The 16351-nt window shown below is 32.9% G+C and overlaps 1 long non-coding RNA gene across 2 annotated transcripts; it reads left to right on the plus strand.

The window, feature by feature from the left end:
- Positions 1-242: 242 nt before the first annotated feature.
- Positions 243-3211, plus strand: LOC114262748 (uncharacterized). Of its 2 annotated transcripts, XR_014348529.1 has the most exons (3): positions 243-662; positions 2415-2745; positions 2833-3211. It is a non-coding gene; the product is annotated as an uncharacterized LOC114262748 (long non-coding RNA). The 2 variants fall into 2 exon arrangements; XR_014348528.1 differs by lacking the exon at positions 243-662 and having other exon boundaries at positions 2287-2745.
- The last annotated feature ends 13140 nt before the right edge of the window (positions 3212-16351 follow it).

Consider the following 16351-nt stretch of genomic DNA (forward strand, 5'->3'; position numbering starts at 1 on the left):
CGACCGGTTGGTCAACCGGGCGGGCAACCGGCTGGTTGACTGGTTCCTCCCTCCAACAGTCACAAACAGTGTTTTGATGAAATCAGTATTCTGTCCTCAGTTTGATGAATTGTTTGGTAAAATCTCATTTTGATATCGATTTGGTACAACCGTTGGAGCTCCAAACAGTAACTTTTTCATCAAATTTTAAATTTGATGTCAAATTTGGTGAACCGTTGGAGATGGTCTTAAATGTAAAAGTTGCTCTAAGGGTGTTTAATTTTACGGCTTAAGCGCACAGCTATTTTTGGAGGGACAAAATGACTTAAATGCCCCTTCAAAACTTAAGAAATCACGAAAATGCCACTATATAAACACAGTTCTGAGTTCAGACCGAACCCTTCTCTCAAGCGATGCTCTCATCTTCTCTCACTGCTGAGCGATGAAGAACTGCTCCACACGTCGAAGATTGCCGGCGATCGTCCTGTTTTCCATTAATCTCTACCAAAAAGTAAGATTTGAAACCCTAAACCCTATATTTTGTTATGTATAGATATACATATTAGACATACATATCGATTTAGGGAATATGCCCTTCCAGCCAACACCCCCTCTCGATTTAGGGAATATGTCTCTATCCTTCGACCGGCAGCGAGCGACAAGCGACGGCGGCGGCGACTGAGGTATGTTATTCCCTTCTTTTCTTCTCTTCTTCTATTCTTCTACTCTAAGATTCTGAGTTTTGTTGAAATCAGCCCTTGGTTTTAATTCCAAATATCATACTATTTTCTAATTCGTTTTTTGTTGATTTCATTTATTGATTTGGGGTTTTTTTGGGCAAAAGGAGGTGATATTTATTCCATCTTTTCAAATCTATTTGTTTTGTTTGATTGGTTTGTATTGTAGATTTTCAGATTATCAGTATGGTGTTCTATATATTTCTATTGTGTCAAAATAATAGTTAAATATATATTTTTTTATATATTTCTATTTTTGTGGTGTTTGAAAATTTGTTCTATTTGGCTAGATCTTTTAAATTTTCAATTCCATTTAATAGTTGAATCCATTACTTAATTATAACTTTGTTAAATTTTATGTCAAATTTAATATAAAATGTGACTCAAGTCTTTTTATTGGAACAAATATAGTGTCATATTAGATAAAAATACTAACAAATATAGGGGGATTTGGTGATAGCCCCTTCACTATCTAATTTGTCTTTCAAAAGGACAAGAATTATATAAGTACTTTCAAAACCCCCTAATATTTTAAAACTTGTTTCTTTTACCATATTACACTCATAAAATTTTACTTTGTATGAAAGTAAAATTTTACTCTGTATGAAAGTAAAATTTTACTCTGAAAAACGAGTAAACTGTGAGACTTTGAAGCTAAAAGTAAAATTTTACTCTGTATGAAAGTAAAATTTTACTCTGTATGAAAGTAAAATTTTACACTCTGAAACTAAGAGTAAAATTTTACTCTGTATAAAAGTAAAATTTTACTTTGAAAAACGAGTAAACTGTGAGACTTTGAAGCTAAAAGTAAAATTTTACTCTGTACAAAAGTAAAATTTTACTCTGAAAAACTAGTAAAATGTTACTCTACACAAAAGTAAAATTTTACTCTGTATAAAAGTAAAATTTTACTCTGAAAAACTAGTAAAATGTTACTCTACACAAAAGTAAAATTTTACTCTGTATAAAAGTAAAATTTTACTCTGTATAAAAGTAAAATTTTACTCTGGTTCTGTCAAATGAAAAAACAGAATAATAGAACCAGAGTAAAATTTTACTCTGGTTCTATCAAATGAAATTTGATAAAAAAAACAACAAAAATAAATCAAAAACAAAACAAACAAAAACAAAACAAATTAATTAACAAATCAACATATCTAATTGAGAAGAAAAACTTCTAAAACTCGATCAACAATCACAAATCTCAATGAAAAGAATACATATGTTCAACAACACTCATACACACAAATATATATATATATATATACATATATTCTCAAAATCTTGAATGAGGAATGTAACGGCCGCAAGATCTTCAGATTTGTAGATCGTCTTCATCGATTTTGTGAAGTATGATCGATTTGGAGATCGTCTTCATCGGCTACGAGCTCAGATTTCAAATTTTTCATACGTATGATACTATATATATAAGGGCAATATTGTGATAAAAAAAATAGAAATTATAAAATGTCCTTATTAAGATAAGCATTTCTTACTCAGGCACTTTTTGAAAGAAAATTAATTGGGTTATCCTTTACCCTAATAAAAAGGCCCAAAAGGGGGGTTCCACCAAAAATCCCACAAATATATCAACCAAGAGAAATACTAACAAATATAACCACACATCGGTTTGGTTCATATTTAATTGTTGTGAAATCCGAAAGACTGTTGATGTATTGTTTTTTTCTCTGCCTGTAGGTAATTCAACTGAAAACTGCACATGGATAATGTTTTAGGGCAAGATTTGATTAGTGATCTGCCTCAAAGTATTATAGAAACCATCCGAACAAAGCTTCCGATAAGGGATGCAGTAAGAACTTGCAGTTTATCGAGTAAATGGAGGTATAAATGGGCTAACCTTACTCAACTTGTATTTGATGACAATTGTGCAACGCTTTGTAATGACAAAGGAGCTGTCCAGGACAGCCTTGCAAAGTTCATTACTCGGTTTCTTTTTCTTCATGATGGACCAATTCACAAGTTCAGTTTGATTGTGAACTCCCCTTGTTTACAAGAACTTCAAATCTCGGTGAGTAATCTTAAACTCATTAAATATTTTATATTTCAGATTACAATGGCCATTCACTTGTTCATTTCCTTGTATTGATTGATGTAGGGTTCTTCAAATACATCAACTGCAACAGAAGCTCCTGATTTGGATTTTTGAAAGATAACAGATATGTTTGTTGTGCCACATGAGACGGAATTCATCAAATTTTTACTTAGAAACTCACCAATGCTCGAGACAATGAGCATTACACCTAGTGTATATGTTACAGATGGAAGATTGAATATGTGGATTGAGTTGGTGAGGTTTCGAAGGGCTTCTACACAAGCTAAAATCATCTTCATCCAAGATTGATATGTAAAAACTGTTTTTCTTACATGAAGTCTCTTTGTTTTGTGTTTGTTTTCTTTCTTTTGACAGATCATTAGGCTTCCATTTGTTGGTTCTAATTTATATGTATCTTACAAAAATGCTAATTGAATTGCCTTATAATCATCTTCATAATGATTATTTTTCTTGCTGTTTTTAACAACAATCATATTGATTACATTTTTGTGAGGCAACTAATTTGTTATCCATCAAAATCATTTGCATCTAACATGCAATTAAACAGAATAAAACTAGAAAAAATGCTTCATCCATGATGAACCTTTAAAAAATATACATTTATTTTTTAAGAAATACTTTAAGGTTTTTTTTTTGGCAGAAAATAAAATGATGTGAAACAATAGGTAGGGGTGATTGAACTTATCAGTGTTTTTATTTTCGAAAACAAAAAGAAAACATTGAAAATAAAGATGATAGGGTTGCCGATCGCGGCAGTGGTAGCTAGGGTTTCAGGAAGGAAGAGAAGAAAAAAAAAATAACAAAAATTAAATAAATTAAACAAAATTAATAATTAAAAACAAAATAATAAAAAATAGTAATTAAAAACAAAAATTAAAATTAAATAATAAAAACAATAATAATGATTAATTGTAATGAATTAATAAATTAAATAAATTGCAAAATTTAATTTCAGTTAATATCAATATAAATTTATTTCAATTAAATAACTTCTTTGGTATTTTCTTTGGTATTGTAATAATAATATTAAAAAAAAAAGGTTCTAATTGATATTAATGAAAACAAAACAAAATAATAAAAAAATGAAATAACTTCTATTAAATGAAAAAATATAATTGACAAAATAAATGACACTAATTTCATAATGACACTAATAAATGACACTAATTTCAGTATTTTTATATTAATTAGTATTGACACCTAACTCATTTGTAATGAAAAAATGAAAAAAAAATTATACTAATTGATACTATTGTTAATTTTAGTATTAATTGATGGTAATTAAGCCATTAATTGACACCTAATTCATTCATAATGAAAAAATGAAAAAAATTAAACTAATTGATACTATTATTAATTTTAGTATTAATTGATGGTAATTAAGCCATTAATTGACACTAATTAATTTGTAATGAAAAAATGAAAAAAATTATACTAATTGATACTATTATTAATTTTAGTATTAATTGATATTAATTATATTAACTTTTATTAATGAAATAACTTTTTTAAAATTAAAACTGAAAAAATGGCAAAATAATCATTTTTATATTATATATGGGCAAAATTGACAATTACACAGTAAAAAGTTATTTTACAGCTTATTAACCAAACACTACTCTGCTGCTTAAATCCATAATTCCACAGCTGCACCAAACAGGTTCACAGCTTATGTTCACAGTTATAAGTCATAATCTGTTAAGTTATAATCTATAATCAGTTATAAGTTATAATCTGTTAAGTTATAATCTATAATCACTTTTCCACAGCTCTACCAAACGGGGTGTGTTTGTTTTGAGAGGTAGGGAGGGGATTAATAGTGAGCTCCAAATTAGGGTAAGCCTCCCCAAGGGGATTCAGATGGGCCTCCAGGACTTAGTATTAGAAAAATAATCCGGCGGACTAAAAATTTTTTATTTTATTTATTTTTTACATATCAGACATTTTTTTTTAACATTAATGTTTAATTTTTTGTATTATTTTGTTAAGTAAAAATCATTATTTTATTTGTTTTATTTTTTTCAGAAATTTTTTTATTTTATTTTTATTTTTTTAAAATTTTTTACATATTGGGCATTTTTTTTAAAACATTAATGTTTAATATTTTTGTATTTTTTATTTGTTTTATTATTTTATATAAAAATAATTTAACAATCCCTACACTAACAACTATCGTCAAAACAAATACAATTTTACTTAATCCTCTCACTAACAATCCCCTCACTATTAATTCCCTCACTATCAATCCCCTCAATTCTACCTCTGAAAACAAACGGGCCTTGAAATGAAAGAAACATAAAAAATCACACTAATTTCTTGCAGTGCTTTCCTTTGAAATGAAATAAACATAAATAAATAAAAAATCACATTACTTTATATAAAAAAATAAATACACAAATTCTATTATATATCATTATTTAAATTAAACTATAAACTTCATATAGAAATGATTGAAACCACTAAAAAACATACCATTAAAAGCTCTAATGAGCTGAAAAATGTATTAAAAAAAAAAAAAACTAGAAGAGTCAACCATCACAGCAAGAGGGAGCCACCTCATTAGTGCTCCCAAGCATTAATCAACTTCATAAACATGTTAATTTCTTGGATTAAAGATTTGAGAAGAAATTGCAGAGGGAAAAAAAATGAAAAAGAAGAAGCTAAATTTTTTTCACTTTTATGTTTTCTTTCTTTGTTTTTTGGTGAACCCTGAAAAAATGGCCCGTATCAACTTAAAGTGTGAACAATTCAAATCACAAAGCTAAGTCGATGGTGGGTTGATAAAGTTTACCAAATGAGGAAAATTTTTATCCTTTGATCTCTTTTTGCATACTTTATTACTGTAATAAAATAGAAAAATAATTCATACACACAATTTTTTCTTTTAAATCCCCGATGACGTGACAAGTAAAATTTGAAAAGTTGACGTAAATTTAAATATTTCTTCAAAACTCTACTTTTTTTTTATCGGTAAATTAATTTGTTGTTAGATTAGCACCTATGGGAGAAAATCTTCCCACCCTTGGCAAAGCACCTAAATGCTTGCACTCCCTTAATTTAACTCCCCCAAGGGGAATTGAACCCATGAACTCATTGGGACTAAATCCTAAGGAAGGCACGGTAGCTAATGCATTGTGTCTTATTACCTTATTAAGGAATTATTGGGGAAAGAAGTTGTGTGAATGTAGCATTGCTGTTAATAAAATAAAATTTTGATTAACAAGTACCTTAAAATATTGATTAATAATGTTTAAATTAATTTTATATTACCTATTACACGTATTTTTATGCATTATGTATAAACATTTTAAATTTCTAATCAAAAGTCCTAAGCAATTCATTAACAAAATTCATAAAAAAAAAAAGAAAAAGAAAAAGGAAAGGAAAGTAGGGAATTAGAAGTGCAATTATTTACATTTTAATTTTTCAATACATTACCAAAAATGTTTTCCTAGTGTTACTCCTAAATCTCATTTGTCTTCAATCCTTGATATTTACTGGCTTTTTCAAGGAAAAAAAAAAAGTAGTTTTTTTTTACAATTTAGAGGGATCACATTTGGTACCATTTAATATAATTATATGATACTAATTGCATCATTTATTAGGTCTTATTCTTGAGTAGAAATAGGGATATAAAAATGGCCCGAGAGCTGTGCGCGGCCTGAAGCTCGCCCGAGGTGGGTCTGGTCCATTTAGGCCCGGGCCCAAGCCTAGCCCGAGGCCTTGGGCTTGGGCCTAGGCCATCATTTTGAAGTCCAGCCCATTGACCCGCTCAAGGCCCACACAAAAGCCCGGCTCGAGGCCTAGTGTTATTTTTAGTGAAAAATATTAAAATTTTGGTGGAAAAAATTTTAAAAAAATTAAAAAATTATTTAGGCCTGCCCAAAGCCTAAGCCTAGGCCTAGGCCCACCAGCTCAACTCACTAGCCAGCCCAAAGCTCGAATACCCCTGAGCCTAATTTTCTGGCTCAGAAACTGTGGCTCGGCTTTTCGCGCCCCCTTTCGGAAGGTTTGAAAGAAAGCCCTACAGTTCGGACTCCTGTAGTTCTAAATCTAATCTAACAAGTGCAATGTGAAACTAATAATCACCAAAGAGTCCAAATCCAGCAAATCGTTTTGGAAAATTGATTTTGAATAAAAAAGTGCCAAAATTGGACTGTTTTGCCAGATACAGAGTCGTTATCTAAATATTTTATTTTTGGAACAATTTAGAAAACCCATGATTCGTGCCAAAGGCCATATGTCCGTCATCACCAAAGTTGCCTCGGCTCAGGATCTTAGGTACGAGAGGGGAATTGAGCACCCCCGCTCGCCCGATCAAAGAGCGGCCTCTACTAATCATGATATGATTTTTATAAATATTATGTGCTTTTGTTGATTATTAAGCTAGCTTTATTATGTGATGCGCACAAAGAAGTATAGACTAGTTTGCTCAATTTGGAACAATTCAACTCATGTTTGTTTGCGAAAATGGTTTGAATTTGTCACCAAACATAGTGAGCTTAAAACATGATTTGCCACTCAACAAAGTGGGCTTAAAATACACATTCATTGAATTGTTCCAATTCAAACAACAAGCCTTCATCCATAAACATTCAAGTAGTTTAGCATTTAAGCACATAGCCTCATGGCAAACATGCTAATCATGGCATCATTCACATTTATGTAAGTATGTTAAAGCGTAAAAACTCACCTAGTACTCCAAGCTAGGAAAATATGAGTTAGAAAAACTATACATGATTCCTAACTATACAAAATGCCAAATGCAACACATGCAAAAAATACAATTAATAGGCTCAGCTACTAATATGGCATATGAAGTAATTTGATAGCATGCGGTTAAACACGTGTTCAAAGATTATTGAAAAGACAATGCAGTTTGAATGATGCGCCGAGCCTCGGTGCATGCCATACGAATGTATGTATGCAAGCATAAGGTATGCTACTTGAAATATGTCCTTAATCTAACCATCAAAAGTGGGTAAATAAAAAGGAGAAAGACGTGGGCTTGGAAAACATACACACACGCACACTTATTACAACATTACGCCCTCGCGAAGGAGGGTCTGAATGAATAAGCTAACCCACTAGCTTCGCTAATTAAGCTAACGAATTATTACAAAACCAGAATTAATTAACTATTCTAGTTAACTAATTACAAAACGAAATCGAACTAATTAATTACAACTCTTAATTAGCTACAACTAATTAATTACAACACGTATTCAAGCTAGATATTTAAACATTAAATAAGCTTGGAATGCAAAGGAGGCTCATGCACGTACTCATTTTCCACCCAAAAAGCCACCACCTTGCTGTTGAATGCCTCTGTTTGCATATTTGAACACCAACAATTCTGCTCACTTCCAGAACACCTCTGCTCCACCTTACCAATACACTGTGCAATTTTCATTGATGGCCAACAAGGGGCCGGTCGGCTACCACTGGTGGCTGTCGGCTACAGGTGGTGGCCATCGGCCACTGATAACCTGGACTTCTTTGCTGCAACAGAGAGAAAGCAGGGCAAAACAGTGTATTTCTCAAGAGTTGTTTGCACACTTTGCCTCTCCTTTTCATGGGAAAATTAAAGGAGGGACAAAATTTGGTTCATAAGCCATCAATCAAGCAATTTCATTGCATGATGGCTTGTGAAACTAATTGTGCAAGTTTAATAAATACAAAATGAGACCAAAATGACCATCACTCTATCATGCATGATCAAGAGCAAGAGTGACCTAGGAAAATGACACATTTCATCACTTTTGAGTATAAAATGTCCCATTTTCCTTGTGTTCAAATTAACATCCGATTTGTACACATGCAATACAACACAAAAGAATGCTTTTCTTGCCTCTTTTACTTGCCAATTTTGTTTACACATTTTAGCTATCAAACCATTCATTAATCAATTTGTCCATTGGTGAGTGTCTTCTAAGATGAAAGAAGAGTCAACCAATGAGTAGTTTAAGGCATGACAGAAGCTTCATGCCATTGGTAATGAACCCTCAAATGAGGATTAAACCATTAAGCATGAGCCTCAATCCCAGGCTTAAACAACCCTAAGGTTGAAACAATTCTCAAAGCAAATGAAAAAGTGAAGAAATGAGAGAGATTGCAGAGATTATAAGTGCTGAAATTAGGTGAGATTATAAGTGCTGAAATTAGGTGAAACAACCAATGGTGGTCAAAGCCTTAAAACACCAAGCTAGTGAAAAGACTTACACTATAACTATGTAATACAAGACTCAAATGACTTAACCAGCCAAAAACAGAGTTAAAACAGTCTATTTCAGAGGCTAAAATATGCTGGACTTGAGCTATAAAAATTTAAAACATTAAGCTAATGTATGGGGCTAACAAGGCATGTAAACAAGACACAAGGAGGGGAGGCTAACCCCTCCAATTTTGGGCTTTAAAATGAGTTTTCATCGTTGAAAAATCTCTGAAATTCAGTGGTTAAAAGGCCCAAAAAAGTTGGTTTGAAAATGGTAAACAAAGGTAGAGAAGCTTTACAAACTAAGAAGCAAGAAGGGTGAACCACCCGTTAATTGAAAATGGCCTCAGACCAACACTTTTAGGCCACAAAAATAGAGTTTTTGACAGTTCAAAACCAGCCCCAAAATAGTTTTAAAAAGATAGCAAAGCAAGTGTGCAAAACAAATAAAAGAAGAGTATTATACCTCTTGAAGCCAAGACACAATTTGGCCAACAATCCAAGCCAAAACCTCCTCCTAGAGCTTAAAGAGGGTCTCAAGAAACCTCAATCCAAAGAGAAGCAACTTTGATCAAGGGTGTATAGGCAAAAGTAGGATTTGTGAGCAAATGTGTATAAAATTGTAAGAGAGAGAGAGAGAGAGAGAGAAATCTAAAGAGAGAGAGAGATAATTTTTTCCAAAATTGCTAACTCTCAAAAATTAGGGAGGAACTCCCCTATATTTAGAAAACAAGTCTTGAGCTTAGAAACATCCCACCATACACGTGTAGGGAGATGCAGCTAAATGTGTCATAGTTAGCACAACTGTCAACAAATATCTAAAAAAAGACACTGGTGGCCGACCGGCCACACCAATGGCCGACAACCATAAGCCATGGCTGATAGCCTAAGGTGGTGGCCGATAGGTCACCACAAGTTCCAGGCTTGAAAGAATAAGGTTTTGGTCCAAAAGAAAGCACAAAATGGACAAGCTTTAAAGGCTCAAAGATAGGGCGTTCTACCAAAGACTTCAGGCATTCAAAGCGAACATATGCAATCGTAATTATCGAGTGCACAAGCGATGACGTCTAAGTCTTGAGGACAGTCAAAAATGGGATGTCTACAGTGGGCCGGCCCGCCCAGGCCCGATTTTTGGCGGGAGCCCGCAAGGCCCGACATGGGCCGGGCCAGGCCAAGCCAGGCCAAAATTACACCCCTAAGTAGAAGTATCCATAAAACAATGTAGTTGCTCACACTAGATAATATCCATAATATCATAAAAGTAATATTAGATACCATGAAAGAAATATAATGAAAAATTTCATGAAGATTTTCCATCCTCGAATTACACACACAATAAAATACCACACATTAATCAAATCTTCATGAAATATTTCATGATGCGTAACATTATTCGAGATGTTTTTATGTTATTATAAGGGAATATGTTTTAGACTTAAAAAATGATTCACAATTTGACCTGTGGTATGATTAGGGTCAATTTTTAATTTATTACACATTGACTTAGCTCTCTTATCACATTATTATGAGTAAATTTATAATAAGTATGAATTTTTAGCATTTTGCAATTGTAAGTATCCAATTAATTAAATTTTGTTGTGGAAGTCATCCGTTCAAATAATAGAAAATAAATGATTAAAGTGATTTGAGATGGATTCCATGGTGGCTATCCAATAGCACCATGCAATTGGTTGGGATTAGCAAAGGAAGAGAATCTACATCCAAAACTAAAAACATAGCCCCAAACAAAAAGGCAACAAAATAACAGAGACAAAATCAAGATATATGATCGGATCCACATGAAGCATAAAATTCAAATTTAGGGCTACTTAAAACAAACATGAAACTGAATTTCTTTTGGGCCATTTCTTAGCAACAAAACAGAGGGAGAGGGTGAAATGTGAGTGGATTATGTAGCGCCCCGCCTTTTTATTACTCGGATTCCATTACCAAACCATTGTTATAGATTCAATTTCAGAGATAACATACGAAAACTCGTTATATTTACAAGAACACATGAATAAAAATTCTCTCATTCGAAAATAATATGAATGCAATAGGAGTTATAATTAAATGAATTGCCTGTAGGCTTACATATTTTAAATGAAGATAAAGGGTTTAACCCTTTTACATCAATGGCATTCCGCCCACAAATAAAAGGCCCCGTCGCCAACAGGTAAAGAAGATTCATGACCTTGAAACGCTTCTTGACGTTCTCCTGAAAAAGGATTAGCAACGTGGGATGAACATAAAGTCCAGTAGGAATCTCAACATGATCCTAAACAATAACAACTTACAGATAGCTATGATCATAAATGCTTAGTCTTATACTACATAAATAATGTGACAATTCATATAGAAATATACGTATATAAGAACTTTTCTCAAAATCATTCATTTCTTTCAACAACATAAGCAATTCACTATTCTTTCTTCTTGTTATCTTTTTTCAAAATTCATATGACAACAACAAATTCCTAAAAACAATTTCACCAAGCCCATTACGTTTTCTCCCACTTTCCGTACTTACACCTGATTTTCCTTTTCAAAACATGTTCACTAGTATCCGACGTCCTTCACATTATTCACAATCTCAATACAGTACTTACGTCCATTTTCAATACATTCACACACACATACACACACACACACACACACATATATATATATACATGTATATCTTTAGTACAAAAAGAAACAACAAGCAACCAATAACTATCTACTCAACAAATAAGGCAACTCGGCCTTCTAGAATCATAACCATCATAACTCATAATATACCCAGATACACTGAGACAATAATGATAGATAAGTTCTGCTCCACCTGTCTTAAGTACGGTAAGCCAAGAATACACCTTTCCACAATAAAATGCCAATTTACTAAACACCGGCTAGAAGGTAATGGTACCTCTACCAAGTTCTCCAGGCACTAGTTGCAAGGTACTGGTACCGCTCATTCTAAGCGCAGCCAATTCTCCAGGCACTAGCTGGAAGGTAATGGTACCTCTCATTCTAAACATTGTATATGTTACCAATCATCACAACATGAAAAAGTACAACCAACAAGTGTAATGCATACACACAAACTATTCAGCAAAGTAACCAACACAAGTGTAATGTATACACATAACTATTCAACACAACAATGTCATCCTCTACCGATGACCAAGGACAAAACCTCTAAATGTATGTATTCAACACACGTATTATAATAATTCAACTCTCATGAGATTTTAAACCCAACAACAACAATAGTAAAATAAAATATTCATAATCCAACCTCAAGTTAATTTCTGAAATTCACATATGATTTCATTCTTCCTTTTCAAAAATCAATCCTCTTAGTTTCCAAGTTAACATACTCCACTCTTTATCCCAATTCATTCTTTTAATTTCACAAAACTAAATCCATAGATATCAAAGCCACAACCAAACTCAACTTAATATAATCAATCCAAAATAATTCCAATGCCATAGTCAATTCTTTCTTTGAGCTATTAACACATTTACATAAACCATAATAACTATTTACAAGCATTATTTAACTTTACCCCTTTTTAATTTACCAATTCAAAACATTAAATTGGGCCTTTTTCTTTTTTCAACATAAACATGCTAGATTACTCTCCAATTAACCCAAACAACAATCAATTTAACAATCTCATTCCCAAATGGCAAACCCTAGATCCCCTTTCCATGATTTTCAAAGAAATCCATAATGGATATGATTTTTATGCAATAAAATCTACCACAAATCTATCTATAGATGAGGTATTGAAAAAGAGCAAAGAAATCCCTACCTCAAGATTCGAAGCTCAAGATTTGAAGCTAAAAATGAAGACCCAACTTGAAACTCCAATGAAATCGCAAAACAATCGGTAGAAGTCTTGATCTATGCTTGCTCTTCAACATTCTTGAAAGATTTGGGGTGAATCTTGGGTAAATAGAAGAGAAATCAAGAGTTTAGAATGTTAGGGTTTCATTTTGGAGGATGGGAGGAGAAGAGAGAGCGCAAAAATAGAGTTTTAGGGCCAAAAAGTCACTTTATAATGTTTGTTAGCGACGTGTTCGCTCGAGCGAATGAAGCTTGGCTCGAGCATACAAAATAAGCTCCCAGAATTTCTAAAAATTGCGCAGTTCGCTCGAGCGAAGAAAATCTCGCTCGAGCGAGCATGCTTTTAGCATAGAAACTCGAAATTCAAACAGGTATAACTCTTTCGTCCAGACTCCGTTTAGGGTTGTTCTTGTGTCCAAATTGAAGCCCCAGAAGTAAGCTTTCAAATGGTTCTAGCCTCACATCAAGATTCAAAGTATGGAGAGAGAAAATGATGAAAGAGTGAAAACTACTCAATAACAATTATTTGAATTTGAAGTTTCTGATTTAACCACTATGGTAATACCTCAACCAAGGCTCAAATAACAACTAAAAAGGTTCTCAATCAAGGTAATCAAAGAATTAAATATAGTTCCATTATAATAAGAAGCACAGAGTGTTACAGATTAAGCATATTTCAAGAGATTCCAATTTGGATTAAGCATACTCTTGAGCTGAATTTCAGTCTTGCGAAGGAAAATTAAACAAACGTGAAAACATAAAATTAATTTTATTTTTTTTGAATACAAGGTTTGGAATAAACTTAAGCATATTTTGGAAACTTCATGTCAGACCTTGTATTCAAAAGGACCAGTAGAGGAACTGTGTTGCCATAAATCTGATTTCAGAAGAAGAACCCTTTTTTCTAGACCATACAATTCTCCGTTCACAATAAGATTTTAACGCTTGCACTACCAGATGGTTGGGGTGTGCTACGTACTAAGAAAGTAAATGATTTATCCCTTTACCCACACCCAAAAAAAAAAAAAAAAACAGTTCAAACAAACAACAAATGCTGGTTGAGGTCATCGTAAGTAACAATGGTTGGAAAGGTTTGATAAGTAACAATGGTTGATGCCATTACTACCTACTAATATGGTGGGCATGGCCTATCCATGGTGCGGGAAATGAAAGGGCAGGAAGGGGTGGTGGTTGGAGCGAGCGAGGGAGCGGTGGTTGGAGCGAGCGAGGGAGCGGTGGTTGAAGAGATGATTGGATTTGCTAGGGTGCAGATACATGTGTGGGTGACAAAAAAATTAAAGGAATCTACTTCTTTATGGCCACGTTTGTTTGGCGATTTAGATTGGATAAAATTGTTAGTGAGTGGATGATTAGTGAGAAAATTGTTAGTGTAGAGACCCTAATTTTTGGTAATTACACTTGAAACCCTAAGCCTTAGATTAATTGCATTTTAGTCCCAAATTTCATAAAGTTTTACAAAATAGTCCAATAAAGAATAATTTTTCTATATTTTATTTTGTATTGTAATTAAATCCTAAAACACCACTTTATAATTAAAAATACCTTAAAACTTGGTTTTTATTTATTTACCTCCTAGTTTCGAAATTAAATCATACATTTAATTTTTTTTAGCCTATTTGAATATTAGTTATTTGAATCTTTATTATTTATTTGAGCAAATAAATATCTTTAAATAAATGTTTTTATTATTTATTTTATTCTTTATTTGAGCAAATTAGTGGAAAGGGTGAGAGAAGGAGAGTGTGATTAGAGGGAAGTAGAGAAGAAAAAAAGAAAAGAAAATGAAGAAAAATGTGTTTTCTTGAGTCAAGGTAAGAACACACCCCTTCCATGTCTTCTCCAATTCTTTCACCCATCTCATCCTATTGTCTAGATGCCCTCTTGTGTTGCATATTAATGATAAATAGGATTTTTGATGTGTATAAAAGTGTGGGTTTGATTTAGTGACTTTGTCTTACAAATTTGTTAAATTATGCACTACTGCAACTTCTCTAATTTAAAAGAAATATCAAACCTATTTATTTCTCAAATCTGAATTTAGTGTAGGCTATTTGGTGTGTTTAGAGCTTGTAATAATTTTATTAGCCTCTAATTGTGTGTTTTTAGGGCTTGGATATTTTGTTTAAAAATCTAGTCCTAAGTTTCTGAAAAATAGTCCACTTCTTGCAATTTTATAAAATTCCAGAAAAATCATCTCATGTTGGTTCTTCTATCAAAATTTAGGATTTGAGTCCTCTTTCTAATGGATTTTTTTTGGGTGAAAATCATATGGTGGATTGAGAGGAAAGCTAGTTTTCCCAAAAGGTGACAAATCTGGACAGGTTTTCGAATATAGCTTGTAAATGAATTTCTGGAGGTTCTATGCAAATTCTGAGAATTGGAACTGAAACTGGGCAGGTTGACTATTGTTTCTGTGCAATTTCTGTCTCTAATTTGACCTGGAAGTATTTTTACCAAAGCATTCTTATTAGCCCTGCAAAACTGAACAGTGCTGAAAATGGTGTTTTATTGTGTTATTTGTCTCTAAGTATTTCAAAGCATGCCTAATGTTATTTGCTTGCCTTACTACACTTATGTATGATTATCATGGACAATATTTCCTCTCTTATGTTTGTCTCATACTCTTTTATATTACCGAATGTGACTAACTTGCTTGGCAAAAGATCTAATAAACGGAAAATGATAAGGGGTTGGCATTGGGTGACGTTCACATTAGTGTTGTGGAATAATTTATACATATGAATGACATGAATTATGATGTGATTAAAACCAAATGAGTTAAGTCTCGCGCAAGCGGTCTAAGCGAGCCCCTAGGTTGACACGGATGTATTCAGACTCTATGCAGTGGTTTCGGGGTGTAAGCGAGCCCTTTGGTATTGTATGTGTAGGGTGTAAGTGAGCCCTAGGCACGATTTGGTATGGTATGTACAGGGTGTAAGCGAGCCCATTTGTTTGGTCGTCCCTTTTGACGTCCATCAATGTCACTGAACGGTAATAACCGGAAGGTGGGCATAGGTGGTAAGGTCTGCAAAACAGCAAAAAGGGGAGTTCTGAATAGTCCGGTGTTCAATCCTTGTGGTTGGGTAGAAGGATCTCTTTGGGGGATTCTAGATGTCTAATCTAACTACTAATTCATAGAACCTTATTGTAATATTGTATGTTATGTTACCCAATTTGTTTTGTGTATGGTTGATTAGTTGATAGAAGAAATGGGGTGTGTGTGTTTTTACTGGGCATTCCAAGCTCATGATGTGTCATGCCAGGTGATGAATCAGTTTACAATGGTAAAGGTTATTTCGAAGGCAAATAAGATGAAGTGTTGAAACTATGGTTCATTTGAAGACTTAGACTAGTTTTTTTTTTTTTTTTTTCCTTTTGACTTTTGGTTTGGCAATGTTTTGGTAATCCTGCAGTGGAACATAAACGAATTATCTGTGATATTAACTCTGATTATATATGTATATTAAGATGTTTTGGTTATCTATCTTACT

This window comes from Camellia sinensis, chromosome 13 (genome assembly GCF_055761805.1).
Source record: "Camellia sinensis isolate YWXY chromosome 13, ASM5576180v1, whole genome shotgun sequence".
Classification (NCBI taxonomy): domain Eukaryota; kingdom Viridiplantae; phylum Streptophyta; class Magnoliopsida; order Ericales; family Theaceae; genus Camellia; species Camellia sinensis.